The sequence below is a fragment of the Phyllobates terribilis genome, unplaced genomic scaffold, assembly GCF_046119375.1.
Source record: "Phyllobates terribilis strain yellow unplaced genomic scaffold, ASM4611937v1 Scaffold_11__3_contigs__length_659146591, whole genome shotgun sequence".
NCBI classification, from domain to species: Eukaryota; Metazoa; Chordata; class Amphibia; order Anura; family Dendrobatidae; genus Phyllobates; species Phyllobates terribilis.
This window is the reverse complement of record NW_027362771.1, coordinates 71,559,031-71,572,669: the sequence shown is the minus strand read 5'-3', so window position 1 is coordinate 71,572,669 and position 13,639 is coordinate 71,559,031.

Below are 13,639 nucleotides of genomic sequence, written 5' to 3'. Positions count from 1 at the left end.
AAGGCATCAGTCAGATGGACCATCCCTGGCCACATTCACTTGTCCACGTGTTTGTGGTTAGGCGGTCCTTCAAATAGGGTCGGCTGGGGACCGTTTATGGACACCCGGCTGCCCCCAGGCGGCTGGGGACCGTGTGTGGGCACCCAGCTGCGGGGCGGCTGGGGACCGAGTATGGACACCCGGCTGCCCTCTGGTGGCTGGGGACCAAGCGTGGACACCCGGCCGCCGGGCGGCTGGGGACTGAGTTTGGATACCAGGCCGCCAACGCAGCCATGACGTGGTGGCCAGATTCCACCTCCACATGCCTAAAAGGCCAAATTTCAAGTGCAAGCAAGCAAGCAGTATGGTATTACCGCCTGGGGGTGGGTGGGTGGCAGGCTGCATACTTGCGCTTGCATTGCAAGGAATGGTGGAGGTACAATTGAACACTGCCCTGGGACAAGGACTTGCACGGGGATAGTTGCAGGTCTGCATCTTCTGATGCAGCAAGGATCACTTCTGATGGGCACACTTTTAGGCAGTGACCTGGGTGTCAGAGATGCTTCCAGGGGTCTTCCCCATGCTGTTCCCATGTCTTTTCAGCACTGTATGCATGTGTCACACAGCACATGCCAGATAAGGTTGTATAATGTTAAAATGACATTTCCCGATGAATGCATTTGTCACGGTTGAAAGCAATATAAAAGTGCAAAAACACATGAAAAATGCTACTTGTGAACATAGCCCAAGGTGTGGAGGAGTATTTTTGTTTTTGGTTATTTATTTTACCTTATACACAAGTCTTTACCCTGGAAAGGATGTTCCTTAACATATTTCACAGGAAAGCAGTTTCAGTTTCGTTTTTGAACGTTTAATTGTGAGCCCGTAAAAGTGGCTTAATACCTCTGACCACTTTGATGACAGCAGTGACCTGGGGTTCAGAAATGCTTCCTGGGGCGATCCCCATGCTGTTCCCATGTCATTTGAGCACTGCCACTATCGTTTTGGGCACTTTTTAGGCTTTCTACAGACTGCCGGGGGTGCCACCGCAAAAATGCTCGGGTCTCCCATAGACTAACATTGGGCTCGTTGCTCGGGTCGAGCACCCGAGTATCACGGTGAGCTCGGCCCGAGCTTCGAGCACCCGAGCATTTTAGTGCTCGCTCAACACTAGTTACCATGCGTTTACCCATAGCCAGATAGGCTGAGATCACTTAGACATTAAAAAGGCTGTTTTGCTTTACAGAGCATCAAACAGGTTTGATAGCCTCAATGGGAATCCACAGTGCTATACACGTAATTTTCAGGCAATTAGAGGCTTTTTAGTTATGCTAATCAAAATTTTGGGGAAAATTTGGCGAAGCTGACAGATGCAAATTTAAAAAGATCTGCTCATCTCTAGTGGTAGTTTCTTTTTTGATGGTGAGGACCTGCCCTAAATTAATCAGATTCAGGACCTCTTAATTAATTTTGAGCCAAGACTTGATTGCTTAAAAGAATTCAGACCCCAGACAAGACCAGACTAGTTAATTGGTTAGAGCCAGGCAAGACAAAAAAAATACATAGCATTTTACCTCTTTCAAATCCTTTTCACTTCCAGATACAGCTGCACACTGGTCTTGTGTGCTAAGCCCAAATGTTAATTCTGCTGCTGAGCTGACACTGCCCTCCTACAATGCCTGTATCATGACAGGTCCATAGAGTCTGGACATATATGTATACCCAGGGTCAGACTGGAGGCTTCCAGTCAAGAATTGCTACACTACACACATGCACACTACACACAAACTTTACACAAGACATTACACCACATAAATAGTATATACACCCTCAAACATTCTAAAATTAGGGATACAGAGTGTATCAGAAGTTTATTGGCATGTTAAGACATGTTTTTAAAATAGGTACTGAAGTTTATCATTATTACTATTATTATTAATTGAAGGAAAAGAGCTCATGCATCTGTTCCTTCCTTCACACTATACACTGGATACAATCCTTTTCCACTTTTCCTTATTTTTCACCTCTCCACCCTCATTTTCCTCTGCCTTCTCAATTTTCTCTCTTATCTAACAGAAATTTTACTAACTATCCTGTGGCTCTACCAGATTATTTCTCTTCTTTTCATCCTGGTTTTTTTTGCTCAGTGTTCTCGTCCCCCTTCCATCTTTTTTTAACATTTAATTAGTTCCTATTTTTTCTCTCCTGATTTCACCCTTCATTCATCATTTTACACTAACTGAATTTTTTATACTTGATTTTTTTCTTTTTGACTGTATATTTCTTTCCACACCTATAATTATTATTCATGACCTTTTCCACTTCTTTTGACCCCCCTGCCCTCCCACATTTTCTAATTCTCTGTGGGTGTTTCTTCATTTATTTTGGTGCCAGTTCCAGGTTATTTAAATCCCTCTTGCTCCTATGTGCACTTTACAATTGTTTTTTTTTACTTGAGAAAGATGCCTGTCCAGCGTGCAAATGAGTTGTTCTATAAAATCTGCTTCTATAAATTATTGAATCAAGGATCTTCATGTCAGTCCAAAACTATGAATTGTCTTTTCCTTTACGCAACCTGGTGGAGTTCATCCCTCAGCCATGGGGCAGCAGCAACCATTATTCACCTTTCATAGGAGTTGTGCCTACACAACTAGCTCAGGTGAGAAGACATTACCTGGATCAATTTTATTTTTTATAAAGGGATCACCCTATGGTCTGGTGCATTCAGTTTCCCTACTTTGTTTGTTTATTATTATTATTGTTATTATTATTATTAATCATTATCATTCTTTGATAGTGCTACTTCACTGTCCTGCAAGATAGAGGTGTGCTGTGATGTGCCCAGGATTAGCCAGCCTGTGGAGCCGTGTCCTGCAGGATTGGGCTGTGGAGCCATGTCCTGCAGGATTGGGCTGTTGGGCAATGATCTGCAGAATGGGGATGAAAAGCGATGTCCTGCAGGATGGGGCTGTGAAGCGATGTCCTGCAGGATGGGATTGTGGAGCAATATTCTGCAGGATAGGGCAGTAGTGCCATGTCCTGCAGCATGGGGCTGTGTAGACATGCCCTTTGGGATTGGGCTGAAGAATAATGTCCTGCAGAAGGACTGAGGAGTAATGTACTGCAGAATGCTGCTGTATACAAAGGACTGAGAGGAGAGTTATATTGAAGGTGTTGCATATAGAAGGAATAATGTTTAGTGATTAGCGAGCAATAAAATGCTCGGATGCTAATGCTCGAACAAAGCAATTCCAAATTCTCGGATGTTCGAGTAACGAGTAAAATTGGAGTCAATGGGAAATACAAGCAGTTTTCTGGCAGACTCTACAAGGAGGACTGGGGGCAGTGAAAATGTTGAAATAGATGGAAAAAGTGCTGAATGGAAGGAGAACAGTATGGGGAAGACCCCTGGAAGCATCTCTGACTCCCAGATTGCTGCTGAGAACAATGATGTCCCACTTTTACTCCAGTTTAAGGACTGACAATAAAATATTCAAAATCTAAGAGAAATTGGAAAAGTTTACAGGAAAAAAAAGTTTAGAAACATTCTTTCCTGTATAATGACTTGTATATAAGGCAACATTTAAAAAGGATTTTAAAAAATAATAATTTAAGTATATCAAAATTGAATTTTTTATTTAGAAAAATGGAAATTTCAGTGTAATTTATGAAGGAAGCAAGAACTGTCAAAAATTGGATGGAAGGGGGACTCAGATACACCCTCTATTAGATATAAAAGAGGGCCTCATACACATTCTGCTCAAATTGTCATGTAATGGTACTTCTAGACTCATAAAGACTATGTGCTAAGTGCAAATCCTGAAAAAATGACAAACATGGTCATCCATACACCCTTGAAGGCACCAACTTCCTCATTCAAATATTGAGAACAAAGTGTAGTTGTGGTACTCATACTCTCATAAAAATCCTGCACATAGTGAAAAGCCTGCCAAAAAAAACCCAAGCAGGGTCATCCATACACCCTTGAAGGCTATAACTGGAGGGCCTCATTCAAATATGGTGAACAAAATATAGTTGTGATACTTCTACACTCATAAAAGCTCTGCACACAGTGCAAAGCCAGACAAAATTACAAGCAGGGTTATCCATACACCCTTGAAGGCACCAGCTGTAGTGCCTCATTCAAATATTGAGAAGAAAGTGTAGTTGTCGTACTCCTACACTCATCAAGGCTCTGGACACAATTCAAAGCCAGAAAAAAATTACAAGCAGGTTCATTCATAGACCCTTGAAAGGCAACAACTGGAGGACCTCATTGAAATATTGTGAGCAAAGTGTAGTTGTGGTACTCCAACACTCATAAAAGCTCTGCATACAGTGCAAAGCCTGCCTAAAACAACAAGCAGAATCATCCATGGACCCTTGAAGGCATCCACTGGAGTGCCTCATTCAAATATTGTGAACAAAGTGTAGTTGTGGTACTTCTACACTCATAAAAGCTATGCACACAGTGCAAAGCGTGCTGAAAATTACAAGCAGGGTCATCCATAGACCCTTGAAGGCAACAACTGGAGGGCCTCATTCAAATATTGAAGTTTAAAAAACCTTTATGTGCTGCTGTAATCTGCTGGTGTGGAAATGTTAGGGCTAATCCAGGCTTTGTTCATTTTTATCAGAGTAAGCCTGTCAGCATTTTCTGCTGACAGGCGAAAGTGCCTGTCTTTTATGACCTCCGGTGGCACTAAAAATCCTCTCAGACAGCATCAGAGTAACACAGCACCTCCAAATAATAGAGGGACAGGTCATGCCAGGTGTCCAGCTTTGAGACCCAATAGTTGACGGTCGCAGAGGAATTAGAGAGTACACTGGTTTGGTCGGCCAGGTATTGCTTGAACATCTTTAAAAATAATTCCCTCCTTGTCAAAAATACCTGGTCATTAGGGCCTGGATGCTGGAAGGGTGTCATGAAATTGGCCCAGGCTCTCCTTATAGCGTGGGTCTATCAAGGTGAACAACCAGTACTATTTTTGGCCAAGATGAATATAACGTGAGGGTCATGGAAAAGGCAGCGGTACATAAAGTCATCGATATGTGCCAAGCTCCCTACAGGCAACACTTCACTGTCTCCAGCATGATAACTACTCTCCATCTCCTCCTCCTTCATCTCTTCCTCTTCATTCCCCTCCTCAGCCTATCCACGTAGGAGAGGTGGGATGAAGCTTGTGTGGGTACTAGCCTCTGTTGTGCTAGCAACCAGCTCCTGTTCCTCTTCCTCCCCAGCCTCTTCCTCCTCGTTGTCATCCAATCTGCACTGAGCAGATGAGATGAGGCTGGGCTGGGTAGTATCTCTCTGTCTCATGTCTTCCTTTATCTCCACCTGATCTGCATGCAGAGCTTCATCATTAATTGTGAGCAATGACTGTTTAAGTAGGCACAGAAGCGGGATCGTTGCGCTGATTATGGCATCATCGCCGCTCACCAGTTTTGTAAAGTCCTCAAAGTCTTGGAGTATGACACAAATGTTAGACTTCCATGCCCACTGTCCAGTTGTTATGTGCACAGGCTAACCAGAATACCGACGGGCATATTGGAGCTGGTATTCAACAACTGGCCTCTGCTGCTCACAAAGCCTTGTCAGCATGAGCAATGTGGAGTTCCAGCATGTGGTCATGTTGCACACCAGTCAGTGAGCTGGCACTTGCATGCACTGCTGGCAGTTGTAGATGATTTGCGGAAATGGGCGCTGACACGGCATACCTTGACAAATAGCTCTGGAAATCTGGGTAGGTTTTCAGAAACCACTGAATCACTAAGTTGAGCACATGGGCCAAGTGGTATGTGTATGAGCTTGCAAAGTTTCACAACCGCCACCAGGTTACGGCCATTATCACACATGACCATGCCTGGTTGTAGGTTCAGTAGTGAGAGCCACAGGTCTGTCTGGTCTGCTTTCCTTTCAACAACTCAATGGCAGTGTGCAGTTTCTCTACTACACAAATTAGCTTCAGCAGAGCCTGTTGCCGCTTCGCTGAGGCAGTGCTGCACAGCTTCCGGCTGATGTGGACAACATACTCTGAGATGACAAATCAGAGATGAAGGATAAGGAGGAGCAAGTGGGGGTGCAGGAACTGGTGTAGGAGATGGAGGAAACCCTCATAGAACTAGGGACAGCAATCCTTGGTGTCGGTAGCACTTGTGCCATGCCTGACTCGGCCCCGGCCTCTTAAAGGTTCACCCAGTGTGCCGTCAGGGAAATGTAGTGTCCCTGGCCACAAACGCTTGTCCATGTGTAGGTCGATAAGTGGACCATCGCAGTAACTGCGTTGTTAAGGACACGGGTGATGTTCCTGGACACTTGCTGGTGCAAGGCAGGGACTCCACACCTGAAGAAATAGTGGTGGATGGAGACTGAGTACCAAAGGATGGCTGCCACCATGAATTGGTGGAAATCCTCCATATCCACAAGCCTAAATGGTAACATTTCTATGGCAAGCAGGTTGTAAATGTGCCCGTTAAGTGTTTGGGCCTGTGGGGCATGGCAGGGAACTTTCTTTTTTGTCCCAAGGCCGGGGGTAGGGACAGCTGAACACTATGCTGGGACAAGGAATTGAAAGTGCCTAATGATGGTGCCTCAGAATGTGCACATGCAGGTGCAGGGCGAGAGACATCTGTGCCAGTGTCATGGACAGGGGATTGGCAAGTACCTAGCACAGGGGAAGAGGCAGTGGTGTCACCCATTGGCACTAATTGTGGACCCAGGCATTCGGCCCACTGAATCGAGTGCTTAGATGACATGTGCCAGATCATGCTGGTGGTGGTCAGGCCTCTGCTGACCTTGGCATGGCACAGGTTGCAAATGACCATTCTTTTGTCTCAGAACTCTCTTTAAAACAGTCCCAGACTGGGGAACACCTTTGACGGAGAAATTCACAAGTGTCGATGCTCTGCGGAACAGTTACACACTTTCTCCCTCTGGTCACCGCACTCCTCTTCCTGCCAGTTTTGGTGCTGCTGATTCCTTCCACTCAGCGCTGCTGTCTTCGCTCTGCATGCCAGATTCCCAGGTTGGGTCGGTGACTTCGTCCTTCACTGTGGAATCCACTTCCTCCTGACTTAGTGACGTAACAACAACATGACTTATCAGCAACTGTATCTCATCATCATCTTCCTCATTAGACAAAATTTGACATTCCCCACCGTCATCGTCTTGTGACTGTGGCTGCTCTAAGTTTTGTGTATCACTAAACAGCATGTCCTCCTGTCCCTCTTGGAACATGCAGGGCCAGAAGCCACAATCAAGAAATGATGATTTAAAAGTGTCCTAGTGTGGGATCACTGGTCTCCTGGAACTTGACATGATGGCAGGAAGGAGGAAGGAGGATCAGATCAGGATGAGGATTAAGTGATCCAGACTCTTGGCTGGTGAGACTGGACTGTGTGGAAGACTGAGAGGTGCTGGCAAACATGCTGGAAGCTTCATCTGCTATCTAACCGACCACCTCTTTGCACTTGTGTGGCTTCAGAAGTGGTGTCCAGTACCTCCCTGCAAAGTGGGAGAGGAAGTTAAGTGATGTGGATGGGTGTCTTTCTTGTGCTCCATCAACAGGCTCAGTCGCACCTTCCCCATGTCCTCAGCATCTGCTTGCACCATCATCAACGCTTACATCAACACTTCCACGTCCCTTACTGCATGCATCACGCATTTTCTAATTGCTAGGCCTCTGGAAACCAAGTTTCCATGATTAATTGAAAATAAATTAATAAAAAAAAATAAATGTGGTCACCTGTAGCAGGCAAATCGCTTTTATTTTAGTTTAAAACCATCGTAACTTAACACAAAGGAGGTGAAACTGTATGAATGACAATACAGTCATTTTTTTCACCCCCCCCCAAAAAAAATGTGGTCACCTGCAGCAGCTATATATTTAGAAACGGACTGCAGAGCCCTAAGCCCTGCCTAGAGGCTGTATTCAGCCACTCTCTCTGCTCCAGCAGCTGTCCCTAGGATAAATGTAGGATGTATCACATAGAAACGGCAATACACAATGTTAGCCCTTAAAAATGACTTTTGGTATGGTGGTTCAGAAACAGTATCACCACTAGAGAACTCTGATTCCTGAAACTGTGCACACAGGCCTTGACAACTACTATCTCTCTCAAATCCTTCTATAACCTCTGATGAGGTAATGTGGCCAATCACTGTAATGCCGCTACCAAGAGGGCATTACAGTGACTGGCAGGCAATCCCAGCATTATCGGCTGTGTAAAAGGCACCAAACGTGCGGGGTGGGGATTTGAGCATTACATCCGAGCACCAGACAATGCTTGTCGAGTGCCGAGCACATGTGATCACCCAGATACTAGACTGATATCTGAGTATCACCTAGTACGTTCGCTCATCGTTAATAATGATTTGTAGGATTGGACTGATACAGGGTCTAAGAGGAATTATGTACTACAGGAGGAGGCTGTATACAATAGGGTGAGAGGATTGATATACTGCAGGGTGGAATTGCATTCTGGAAAGTGATATACTGCATGGTGGAATTGTATACAAAGGGGACTAAGAGGAGGAAACTATCTGCAGCCACATGATCTGTAAGATAAGTCCATCTAGCAGCAAGTCTCTTCATGCTTCCCACTAGAGAGAAGCCCTTGTAGGCCCGGAGACATGACTGTGATGACACTACTAGTATTTATTCAGTAGTACTCAGGTTGGGAAACGTTGTTGTCAGTGTACCACTGGTTTGTGTTAGTCTTGAGTCTGATTGGTGGTAACATTAAACTGGTAATGTACACACATGGAAAAAAATTGTTGTTATCCTTGTCTTAAAATAAAAAACACCCAAAACAGTCACTGAAATCATTTGAAACTGACAAAAGTAATTTTCAATTTAAATTTACTGAATAGCAACTAATGAAAATATCAGACATTGATTTTTGTGGATCGACAGAAAATTTTAGAAAAACAAACGAATGAAATTAGCCTGAACAAAAATTATGGTACCCATAGGAAAGATTGAATTTTTATTTACCATGAGGACATGTTAAACTAAGGTGTGTTCTGCAATTAGCTCAAAGGTGTCTACAAACTTAATTCAGTCTGCCTGTTTATATGGTAAAAAGTAGTCAATGTGCTGTTTGTTTTCATCAATGTGTATCACTCTGAACATGACCAAAGAAAGCTAAGGAGAGAATTGTCTCAAGAGATTAGAAAGAAAATAGATAAACATGTTAAAGGTAAAGGTTATAAGACCATCTCCAAACAGCTTGATGTTCCTGTTACTACAGTTGCACATATTATTCAGAAGTTTAAGGTCTATGTGACAACCTATCTGGATGCGGCATGCAAGAGAAAAATTGATGGAAAATTGAAGAGATGGATAATACAAATGGTAACCAAAGAGCCCAAAACAACTTTAATACAAATTAGAGGTGAATTTCAAAGTCAAAATGCATCAGTGTCAGATCGCACCATCCGTCATTGTCATGGCCAAAGTGGACTTCATCAAAGATGATCAAGGAGGAAACCATTGTTTAAGGCTGAGTGCCCACGATGCTTTTTTCAAGCGTTTATGCTGCAGAATTTCCGCTGCATAAACGCTTCAAAAACGCATGGTAATCTGCCCCCCATGGTCCCCAATGACAAGCCGCACTGTCAATGCCCATGCTGCGGATTTTTCCGCAGCGTTTATGCTGCACTCAAAAATCCGCAGCATGTCCATTAATTTTGCATAAGCGCGGCGTAATCGCCGCCATTAACTTGCATTGAGACGCATATAATCCGTGTCAGTACATTTGTACTCACGGATTATATGCGTTTCAATGTGCAGATGGTACCCAAGTCTGGAGGAGAGGAGACTCTCATCTAGACCTGGGTACCAATGTACCTGTAAAAAAAGAAAAAAATAATAAAAAAAAAATTATATTGACCTTCCGACGGCCCCCGGTCTCCTTCCCTGTGCTTGCGGGCAGGACTGAAGGACCTCAGTCATGTGACCGCAGGCCCTTCAGTGCAGTGTCCCGCGATCAGCTGGCAGCCAGGAACGAGCGCAGCTACACACCCCGGGCCATCGGAAGGTAAGTATAGGTTTATTTCTTTATTTTTAAACATTCTTACGGTCACACTATATAAATCCATGCTGTTTGCATGGATTTATATAGTGTGAGCTAGTTGTCAAGCACTTTCCAAGTGATGCTAAAATCGCCTGGAAAGTGCTTGTCAATCCGCATGCAGAAACGCATGTGAATACGCTTCAAATCCGCATGTATTTGGCAGGAAAAATGCATGCACATCTGCATGCGTTTTTTCTGGCAGGGAGATGCAGAAATGCTGCAGAAATTTTCAGCTTCATTTCTGCATCATGGGCACATAGCCTTAAGCTTATCATAAATAAAGCGAAACTGGAATTTACCAAAATGCATATTAACAAGTGACAAAGCTTCTGGTAGAATGTCCTTTTGATAAATGAGACAAAACTAGAGCTTTTTGGCAAGTCATATCAGCTTTCTGTTCACAGGCACAAAAATGAAGCATACAAATAAAAGAACATTATGCCTAGTGTGAAACATGAATGAGGCTTGGTTATATTTTGGGGCTACTTTGCTGCATCTGGCACAGGGTATCTTAAATCTGTTCAGGGTACAATGAAACCTCAAGAATATCAAAGCATTCTGGAGTGAAATGTGCTGACCAGTGTCAGAAAACTTGGTTGCAGGTCATGGTCCTCCATCAGGATAATGACCCAAAAAACACCTAAAAACATCTACGAATTGTTAAGAACAAAGCTTTAAATTATTCTGAAGAGGTCTTCTACAACCCCTAGCAAAAATTATGGAATCACCGGTCTCGGAGGATGTTCATTCAGTTGTTTAATGTTGTTGAAAAAAAGCAGATCACTGACATGGCACAAAACTAAAGTCCTTTCAAATGGCAACTTCAGGGAAAAAATTATGGAATCACTCAATTCTGAGGAAAAAATTATGGAATCATGAATAGAGATGAGCGTTGTTCTACTCGAACTGTTCGCCAATCTCAAATTCGAGCTGTTTTGGGCGGTGTTCGAGCCGTTCGGCGAACACGAAAGATTTGAGAAAAATTCGGCTGTTCGAGGTTATGTTCGATAACTATTCGTGCACCAAAATCATAACTGGATTTTTTCTCAGTAATGATGAAAATTAATGTTAATACGCAGTTTGAGTGTACAGCGGGGTGGGGGAAGGGGCAGGGGATGGATCTCTGCAGGAATAGTGAAGATCTCCATTTTTTATTTCTCTTTCCCGCATTTACAGTGGGGAGGTGCAATCTGTCAGCCTATCAGCAGCGCACACACGGAGCGAAGTGCTTTTTTTCACACAAGCAAGGGCATGTGTCATTGGCAGTGTATGTCACATGTCCTTGCCCTATAAGACCAAGCCATTTTCCCCGTCGCCACCATTTTCTCACTGCTGCAGCTGCGTGTTAGACGGCACCGCTGTTGCTGTGTGCGCTATACCTTGTTAATTTCAAGCCAATTTTCGCACAAATCTACAGATAGCTTGGGAGTAGGGAATAGTTGTGATTGCAGTCCTTTTAAGGACTAGGTTACAGCATTTCCTACGACTTTTATCAGGCAGGTCTGTGCTCTTAAATAGATAGGTTGTGGGAGTAAAGACTAATTGTAATTGGAGTCCTTTTCAGGACTAGGTTACATCAGTTCCTATCAGTTTTTGCCAGGCAGGTCTGTGCCAGTGCTGTGCAAGTTTTTTTCACAGCATTTGGCTGAATCTAGCAAAGTTAATCCTTTTTGGCCTATTGCAGAGTGTGTTAGTCAGTGGAGTAGCCTATCTGTGTTGCAAGATATACCACCTGTGTATAGAATACCAATTTTTTTACTGCACCTAGTGAAGTAAAATCTTTTGGGCATAGCATCATTCTATTAGTCCATCTATACTGACCTCCATCAGGTTGCAAATTGAATATATTTTTTTCTGCATCTACCTCTGAAAAAATATTGGGCTTGTAGCTGTGTGTGGGACTTGTTCTATTAATCCATCTATACAGACCTCCATCAGGTTGCAAACTGAAAATAATTTTTTTCTGCATCTACCTCTGAAAAAATATTTGGGCTTCTAGCTGTGTGTGGGACTTGTTCTATTACGCCATCTATACTGACCTCCATCAGGTTGCAAATTGAATATAATTTTTTTCTGCATCTAGCTCTGAAAAAATATTGAACTTCTAGCTGTGTGTGGGACTTACTCTATTAGTCCATCTATACTGACCTCCATCAGGTTGCAAACTGAATATATTTTTTTCTGCATCTACCTCTGAAAAAATATTGGGCTTGTAGCTGTGTGTGGGACTTGTTCTATTAATCCATCTATACAGACCTCCATCAGGTTGCAAACTGAAAATAATTTTTTTCTGCATCTACCTCTGAAAAAATATTTGGGCTTCTAGCTGTGTGTGGGACTTGTTCTATTACGCCATCTATACTGACCTCCATCAGGTTGCAAATTGAATATAATTTTTTTCTGCATCTAGCTCTGAAAAAATATTGAACTTCTAGCTGTGTGTGGGACTTGTTGTATTAGTCCATCTATACTGACCTCCATCAGGTTGCAAACTGAATATATTTTTTTCTGCATCTACCTCTGAAAAAATATTGGGCTTCTAGCTGTGTGTGGGACTTGTTCTATTAATCCATCTATACTGACCTCCATCAGGTTGCAAACTGAATATAATTTTTTTCTGCATCTAGCTCTGAAAAAATATTTGGCCTTCTAGCAGTGTGTGGGACTTTCTCTATTAGTCCATCTATACTGACCTCCATCAGGTTGCAAATTAAAAATAATTTTTATCTGCATCTAGCTCTGAAAAAATATTTGGGCTTCTTGCTGTGTGTGGGACTTGTTCTATTACTCCATCTATACTGACCTCCATCAGGTTGCAAATTGAATATAATTTTTTTCTGCATCTAGCTCTGAAAAAATATTGGGCTTCTAGCTGTGTGTGGGACTTGTTGTATTAGTCCATCTATACTGACCTCCATCAGGTTGCAAACTGAATATATTTTTTTCTGCATCTACCTCTGAAAAAATATTGGGCTTCTAGCTGTGTGTGGGACTTGTTCTATTAATCCATCTATACAGACCTCCATCAGGTTGCAAACTGAATATAATTTTTTTCTGCATCTAGCTCTGAAAAAATATTTGGCCTTCTAGCAGTGTGTGGGACTTTCTCTATTAGTCCATCTATACTGACCTCCATCAGGTTGCAAACTGAATATAATTTTTTTCTGCATCTAGCTCTGAAAAAATATTTGGCCTTCTAGCAGTGTGTGGGACTTTCTCTATTAGTCCATCTATACTGACCTCCATCAGGTTGCAAACTGAACATATTTTTTTCTGCATCTACCTCTGAAAAAATATTGGACTTGTAGCTGTGTGTGGGACTTGTTTTATTAGTCCATCTATACAGACCTCCATCAGGTTGCAAACTGAAAATATTTTTTTTCTGCATCTACCTCTGAAAAAATATTTGGGCTTCTAACTGTGTGTGGGACTTGTTCTATTACTCCATCTATACTGACCTCCATCAGGTTGCAAATTGAATATAATTTTTTTCTGCATCTAGCTCTGAAAAAATATTGGGCTTCTAGCTGTGTGTGGGACTTGTTGTATTAGTCCATCTATACTGACCTCCATCAGGTTGCAA